The sequence below is a fragment of the Zalophus californianus genome, chromosome 12, assembly GCF_009762305.2.
Source record: "Zalophus californianus isolate mZalCal1 chromosome 12, mZalCal1.pri.v2, whole genome shotgun sequence".
In the NCBI taxonomy this organism is placed as follows: domain Eukaryota; kingdom Metazoa; phylum Chordata; class Mammalia; order Carnivora; family Otariidae; genus Zalophus; species Zalophus californianus.
The window spans coordinates 82259651-82268224 of NC_045606.1; positions in this window are offsets into that span (position 1 = coordinate 82259651).

An 8574-nucleotide genomic window follows, 5' to 3' on the forward strand; every position below is an offset into this window, starting at 1 on the left:
TCGTTACAACGGAATACTATACAACAATGAAGATGGACACACAACAGCTATATGAAACGACATGAATGAATCTCACAAACATAACGAGCAAAAGAAGCCACAGGAAGGAATACATATTGTTTAATTTCAGCTATAAATTTTTAAAAACACAAAAAAAATTATAGTTTTTTGAGATACATGCTTAGAGCAATAATTAGGAGAGTGGGTTCTGGGGATGCTGGTGTCATTTTCTTGACTTGGGTGGTAATTATACTGGTGTTCACTTTGTGATTAATCACTAAGTTGTACATTTTTGTTGGGGCACCTTCCTTTAACTCTTATAGTTCACAATAAAATAAGAAAATGATTCCTATAATCATACAATGATTCTTTCAAAATAAGAAATGAATCTCTTGGCACTGAGAACTAGGTTTACTTGAAGAAGAATTCACTATGAACTTGGAAACAGTAGCCAGCAAGCTGATAGGTCATTAAACTCTGTTAAAAATTCCGTTGGGTTATTTTTAATGTCGATATATCTTCTTACCTTGCTATAATCAATATGCCGAACTCTTTCACATCCTCGTTTTTTACATTGCATTATAAAGATAGTTTACACACATATCATTTTTAATAGCTACCTAGTATTTCATTGTGTTTACATATTACACATTTTCTTAGCTATTTTCATATCTTTGGGACTGTGAATGACTTCAAATTTTCAAGATCATCATCATCCTCACCAAACTGCAATTCACTACTCAATCTGGCCAAAGCTGTGTTGGTTTCCTTATTGAGTCTAATTGATGCCTGAATTGCTAAGAACTCCCTCGAGCCCAGGCACTGTGAGTAGAACTTTTCATTCATTATCTCATTTAGTATCAGAACAACCTGTTGAGACAGGTTCTCTTTTTATTCCCATCTTACAGATAAGGAAACTGAGACTTGGAGAGGTCAAGTAAATTGCAAGTTTTGCAAAGTATAAGTTTCACAAACAGTTGTGAAAACTCTGGCAATCACATCCTAGTGCCCTTACTCCCAACCCCTTTGTAGAACACTTGCTTTGGATTCCCCCCACCCTGACCTGGAACCTTTTATTTTTTCTGGGGATTTCTTGAAGTGGAATTGCCAAGTTGAAAGTCTTAAACAATTTTAGAAGGCTCTTACACATCCAAATTATTCTCTATACACTCTGAACCAATTTACAGTGACATTGGGTGGGATTTAGTGAAGGGTCAGATTCATGTCAAGTTTGGGGAATCCAATTGTACAGCCTCTCCATACATCTTCCCTCAGCAAAATGGTATGTTCTGGTGAATGCCTTAATAGTATTCTCTTCACTCGACTCACTTAGAACCTTAAAGGTCTCGCTTTCCCTTTCTTAAATGTTTTGGTTGACTGTCAGTACCTGGAAGGAAAGAATTAGTTATTTTTGCCCTCTTTTTCCAAGCATATTTTTTTCCTTATAATGATTGCAGTGTCCTATCAAACTCTCACTGGATTACTATCCAGTAGTAGTATTCCTTTAGGTTTTCTGTGAACTTTTTATTAGAAAGAGCCACATTTCTACATGTCTTTCAAAACTCTCCTAAAAACATCGCCCATTATCTTACTCACTGATTGCTCTTTAGGTAAGAGTCATGTAATAAAAACCTTCCAGAATTCAATGTCAAGGGAAAAGTTTGTCTCTTCCCATAAAATAATATGCTTCCTTTAATCAGTCAGTGAGACTTACATAACATTAATGTGTCTTTTTTGTTTTTGCCTTGGTTGCAAATACCTCTAATCCAAATTTAAAGTTCAGCCATCGTAATCATCCCAACCTGGTTTTCTGATATTAGAATGTAAGCTCCCAGAAGGCAGGGATGTTGTCCGTTTTGTTCCTTGTTGCAGGGACAGAGCTCCAGACAGAGGGAAGCTGCTCAAAGGCCTTGTATTGAGAAAGAGACTTTTTTTAAAAAAGCATGGAAACATCACAGAACTCGATGGTCGTTTAGCCTGTTTCGATTGCAGCATAAAGCAACATCCTGTCCTCTGAAGTACTCTTAAGAGAGTAACTCTATTAACTGCTCTCTGCTGAACAACACGGTGTAGTATAACTTTAGAATTATCTTGCCTTTTCGTAAAATCATTTCTTATTGGAATTTATGCTGCCCTCAAATACATGAAACAAAGACTTGGGTAAAGACAAAGAGAGGTGATTTTCTGACATCAAAATGTCTCTGTGGTGTTTATGTGGAATGTGGCTGAAATAGGGTGTACTTTTACTTGAAATAGCTGTCCTTTGAGTGAATTAAGCTGGAGGAAATCCAGAAAAGGGCACTGATAAAAATGCCTAGATTGTCCTGAAGTTCACCTTGAGCAAACCCAGATGGGGAGTCCCTTCAAGCTGCCCCCTGAACGCCATCCTCTTGCCTCAGCTCTCCTCTGCTCTTTCACCCCCAGCAGACGACACGCCTGCCTGGACTCTGGCCATTTACTGCCGGCAGCTCCAACCCCAACACACTCCAACTACCCTGTGTCTGTTCCCCAAGCCTGGGGCCCAGTCCCCTACTCCTCATTTTGCCCCTACATTCCCAACCATCACCTCTCATGCCGATGCTTCTTGCCATGCTTCCTCTGGGTCCCTCTGGCCATGCTTCCTCTGGGTCCCTCTGGCCATGCTTCCTCTGGGTCCCTCTGGCCATGCTTCCTCTGGGTCCCTCTGGCCATGCTTCCTCTGGGTCCCTCTGGCCATGCTTCCTCTGGGTCCCTCTGGCTTCTCAACTCTAACAGCTGACACTGGCTGTCCTGGTGGGGACCATGCCAACCCACTCCCCACTCCAGAGTCCTGGCTGGGTTTGGATCAGCTGCTGGCTCTTCCAGGCCACAGACTCCCTGGAAAGGGCCTCATCTTCAATCCTGGGGTCATGGCTTCCCCAGGGACTCATCCCGTCTTCTGACTCCTAAGTTCTCCTAACTTCGTGTGCAAGATTGAGAATGTCCAATGTGACCATTTCATTGTCCTTCTTCTCTGCCACAAAATGTCTCTGCATCATTACATATCCCTCTCCCTTTGTTCTTAACTCCAAAGGACAGTTCTGTTAGAGTCCCTATTAATGGATGGAAGAGCTGCAACCAGCGTGGGCCTTTGGATGACTATGTGACTGGGCTGTTCTGTCCCCGAATAATTGTGAGTTCTTTTGTTTCTGTAACTGGTCTACCTTATCTAAGACAAGCGGCAAACAAAAGTTAAGGTATATGTGGTGGCCAGGGTTCGGGAAGGGGTGAGGACAGATAATTGTGGGCAGGAGTTAAATAAAATTCATGCCTCAGACGAACTATCTTGTGTCTGGAGCTGTCCGATGATAATGACCCCCACTATGACCCCCTTAAATTCCACCTTAAACACCCCAACGTTCTCAGTTGCAACTTCCAGAAAACACACAAAAAAAATATGTGATGGAAATAAGAGCCAAAAAGAGGAAGGAAGTAAGTCATCTCAGTCCTTCAAACAGGCTGACTACTTCCGTTTAATTCAAAATACACTTACTGAGTGCTTCTCCTTTCCAAGGCAGTACCAGGCCTAGGGAGGGAAGGCAAAAGCCAGCAAGACTCATAGGAGCCTGTTATCAAAAAGCTCCGAGGCCGGTTCAACTATTACACAGGAAGATTATAGTGCACAAAACTGGGTAGGGGGTGCCCATGGGGCCTGGTGATACAGAGGAGGTGGGGGTCACTTCTAGTTGCAGGTATCTCAGAAGATTTTTATAGGAAAAGCTGTATCTGCACCGAATGGAAGGGCAATCCCAGTGGAGGGAATTGGGCCCTGGGTATATTTAGACTGAGGTTTCTCAAGTAGTAGAGTTGCTGGGGCTCAGCGAGCAACACAGGGAGGGCAAGGCAGCACGTGTTTCTGTCCTGCAGTAGATAGAAGGGTTTTCCCCAGGCAAGGGGAGGAAGTCCATGTTCCCTCTACTCGCCTTCAGTAGAGGAGGTGATAGCAAGGGCCAGAGTCCAGAGACGGCACAGACGAACACAGGCTTACTGCTTTGGGCTTTCTTAGTCTGGAAAAAACGAGGGGATGGTGTTTTCCCTTGAGAAAGGGAATGGGGCCTAGAAATAGGCCAGAGTTCTAGGAAGGGCAGGCCAGGGCCAGAAGCAAAGATGACACCCAGTGCTCAGGCCGCCCCAGCACCCACGCTGGAATCCTTCTCCCTTGACAATCGAAAGGCCTTCTCAGCCTCCCCTGCAGCAAGGAGAACCCTAGGTCAGGGACTTCTGGGAAGGCTTTTGCTTTCCTGATAAAAATGGGCAGATTTTTCTGGTACTGGTCTCTTTCCTCTCTCTTGCCTTCTTCTTCTTAGAGCGTCTGGAGCCGAAGCAGCTATTTTGCAACCACAGGGGAAAAGCTAAGAGGATTGCAGAGATGCCCACCCTGAGATGGTTCAGCCTCTAAACAAATGCCTCCAACCTCTCGATCTGTGGAAGAAAAATGTATACTTAGCCTATGGTTCATGTAGTTGGTTATTCCTTGCTCAAACGTTCCTAACTCTCAAGTTTGCTAGCCAGCGACTTTAGGATTCTGGGGATAGAGAAAAAGGAATCCTTAGGTTCTGTCCTAGCTTGATCATCTATCTCAATTTGCAGAGAGGAGACAGAGATTCAGAGCAACATGCTACCCTCTGATAAAGATGGCACCAGTGGCTGGAGCTCTCCTTATGCCTTTTTTCTTAGAGGTTCGAGTATGGCAGGGAGGGTCCAAGGTGACAAAATGTGATGGTGGTTAAAATGATGGCTGTAGCAGGAGAAAAATCAATATACAATTATCTAAGGCTATTGAGAACCCAGAGACATTGATGAATAGCATTTAGGAGAATGGAATTAAGGTTGGTCTTGCCATCAGATGACAATAGGACAGGGTATAAGGTTCACTCATTAACTAAAAGTTTTGAAACTATTGCCCAAATAATCATATAGTTGCATAAATGCATATGACACCTTTATAAATCCTTCACATTGACTTACTATATAGAGAGGGCAAATTGGGAAGACTGCATTATCCTTCTTAGGTTGATATGAATTTTGTTCTAAGGTTCGTAAGTTTTGAGAAATAATGTCTAAGTCTCAGGCACAGGATAAATTGTCTCTTTTCTTTCTTTCTTTCTTTTTTTTTCTTTTTTGTCAAAGAGGATTTAAGTTCTACTTTTAATGTTATATACTTATTTTGTTGTTTCTTAAGTTTTTTTTTTAAATGATGCCTTATGCTGTCATGCATTTTAATCAAGTTTGGACTACACGAGGAATATAGAAATCACTTAATTTAAAAACTCATATAGAAAATCATGGTATCAGATATTCAAGTTTAATCAAGATTCAAGTTTAATCACCTAGACTGGTGCTGTGTAATACATTAGTCACTAGCCTCATGGAGTTGTTTAAACTTAAATTAATTAAAATGAAATAACATGAAAAATTCAGTCCCTCAGTGGCACTAGCCAAATTTCAAGTGCTCATTGGCCACATGTGGCTGGTGGCTATTGCGCTGGGCAGAGCATACACGGAAGGGTCCGTCATCACAGAAAGTTCTTCTGACCAGGCCTGATCTGGACAACTTAGGTTTGTGAGTCTTTTCTTTTAAGTAAATGTACAGTGAAACTTTGTATTAGTCAGTGTGGACTGCCATAACAACACAGTGGCTGGCTTAAAAAACAGAAATGTGTCTCAGCACTCTGGAGGCCGAATGTCCAAGATCAAGGTGTCAGGGTTGTTCTGGTGAGAACTCTCTCGCTGGCTCGCAGATGGTCACCTTCTCACTGTGTCCTCACGTGGCCTTTCTCTGTGCATCTGCAGGGACAAAGAGATCTGGTCTCTTCCTCTGCTTTAAGGTCACCAATCCTATGAGATGAGGGTCTTACCTTATGACCTCATTTAACCTTAATTTCTTCCACAAAGGCCCTGTCTCCAAATACAGTCACACTGGGGGCTTGGGCTTCAACATGGGAATCTGGGGGAGAAACAGTTCCATCCAAAACCAACTCAAAAAAGAAGGAGAAGGAAGGGGAAAGTAGGTCAGGACCAGATGGTAAAGGCCTCGTGCACTACTAGGTGGAGCTGAAACTATCCTGAAACAGAAAGGGAGCAGCTGCATGGTTGAGGAGGGATTCTATGTGACTGAGATCTGAATTTTATTTTATTTTTAAAAGATTTTATTTATTTATTTGAGAGAGAGAGAGAGAGAATGAGAGAGAGAGAGCATGAGAGGGAAGAGGGTCAGAGGGAGAAGCAGGCTCCTCGCCGAGCAGGGAGCCCGATGCAGGACTCGATCCCGGGACTCCGGGATCATGACCTGAGCCGAAGGCAGTCGCCCAACCGACTGAGCCACCTGGGCGCCCTAAGATCTGCATTTTAGAAAGAACACCAGGTTAACAGTGTGGAGGATGGGTTGAAGTTGGAGGTGGGTCAGGAAGAATGGAGACAGCAGTTACTCTAGTGGTGAGTTTTCTCCCTAAAGGAAGCTTACTAGAGAGTTGAAAACTCTTCCTTTGTCCAGCATCTAGATCCTACAAGTGCAGGTCTAGAGTGAGGAGGGCATGTTTGGCCACCTTAGAAGCAGGCTAGTCAAATAGTTAAGAGCAGACTACAGTCAGAAAGTTCTGGGTTAAAATTTTGACTCTGTCCCTGATTAGCTACTGACCTAAAGTTGCCTGCCTTTTCCAAGCATTACTGTCCTTTGTAGAAAGAGATTGATTATATCCATTTCATAGGGCTGGTCTACGGATTAAGTCATGTAATACAGAGAAAAGCATTTAGCACAAAGTCTATTTAGTGTATATGTTTAGTGATCAATATATTTTGGTTATTATTACTGCCACGGATATATTTCTTAAATTTGCTCTCAAAGTGGGGCACCTGGGTGGCTCACTCAGTTAAGGGTCTGCCTTCAGCTCAGGTCATGATCTTGGGGTCCAGGGATCGAGCCCCTTGTCAGGCTCCCTGCTCAGTGGGGAGCTCACTTCTGCTTCTCCCTCTCCCTCTGCTCCTCCCCCAACTCATGCTCTCTTTCTCAAATAAATAAATAATCTTAAAAATAAAAAAAAAATTGCTCTCGAAGGAGTATAGGAAGCAAGGTGTTTTGTTTGTATAAATGAATCTCGTCCATCTCTAGTCTCTGTGTGTGTGTGTGTGTGTGTGTGTGTGTGTGTGTGTGTGTGTGTTCACCACACAGAAGGAGTCATCTTTAAGGACTTCAAAGTCTCTCTCTCTTTCTCTCTTTTTTTTGTAATCAGCTCCACTTATTTGAGTAAATAGCTTGTAAATAAATCATTGGTAAACATTACAAAATTAAATACATTTTAAAAATCTTGCCAGTATACATAAAGTTCACAAACATAGATCCTTTAAAAAATAAAATATATTCAGGGCACCCTTGATATAAAACACCTGACCCCCGTCTGAGGACAGGGCCACCTAGAGACATCTTACAGCAGGTGTGGTTTCTGTGGGGAGGTGGGAGTGAGGGCTCCTGGAGGGAAAGAAATTTGTACTCTGGCTTTTTACCCCATCCACATGCATCTGAATTTTGATCCTTCTCCAAGGGGCTGCTATACAACTGAGAGAGACAGCTTAGGTACATCCAGGCCTAGCTCCAAGCAAGGGATTGGGGTGTACAATTAGGACCAGGAGCTAGAGTTCTTATTATATTCCACTGAGAGAAACCAGAGATGCAATCTCCACTATGTTTCCAAACCAGCAAATGCTCCTGTATTAACTTTCTTGAGAGGAGATGAGGCTTTCTCACCTCTACACCTGCTCAACGCTCAGTTCACTCCCTCTGGTCTGATGCTGCCTGGGCACAGAAGTGACCAGTATCTACTTTTTTTTTTATTTTAATTTTTTATTGTTATGTTAATCACCATATATTACATCATTTGTTTTGGTGTAGTGTTCCATGATTCATTGTTTGTTCATAACACCCAGTGCTCCATGCAGAATGTGCCCTCTTTAATACCCATCACCAGGCTAACCCATCCCCCCTACCCTCCTCCCCTCTAGAAACCAAGTTTGTTTTTCAGTCCATCATCTCTCCTGGTTCGTCTCCCCCTCTGACTTACTCCCCTTCATTCTTCCTCTCCTGCTATCTTCTTCTTTTTCTTTTTTCTTAAAATATGTTGCATTATTTGTTTCAGAAGTACAGATCTGTGATTCAACAGTCTTACACAATTCACAGCGCTCACCATAGCACATACCCTCCCCAATGTCTATCACCCAGCCACCCCATCCCTCCCACCCCCGACCACTCCAGCAACCCTCAGTTTGTTCCTGAGATTAAGAATTCCTCATATCAGTGAGGTCATATGATACATGTCTTTCTCTGATTGACTTATTTCACTAAGCATAACACCCTCCAGTTCCATCCACGTCGTTGCAAATGGCAAGATCTCATTCCTTTTGATGGCTGCATAATATTCCATTGTGTATATATACCACCTCTTCTTTATCCATTCATCTGTCGATGGACATCTTGGCTCTTTCCACAGTTTGGCTATTGTGGACATTCCTGCTATAAACATTGGGGTGCACGTACCCCTTCGGGTCCCTACATTTGTATCTTTG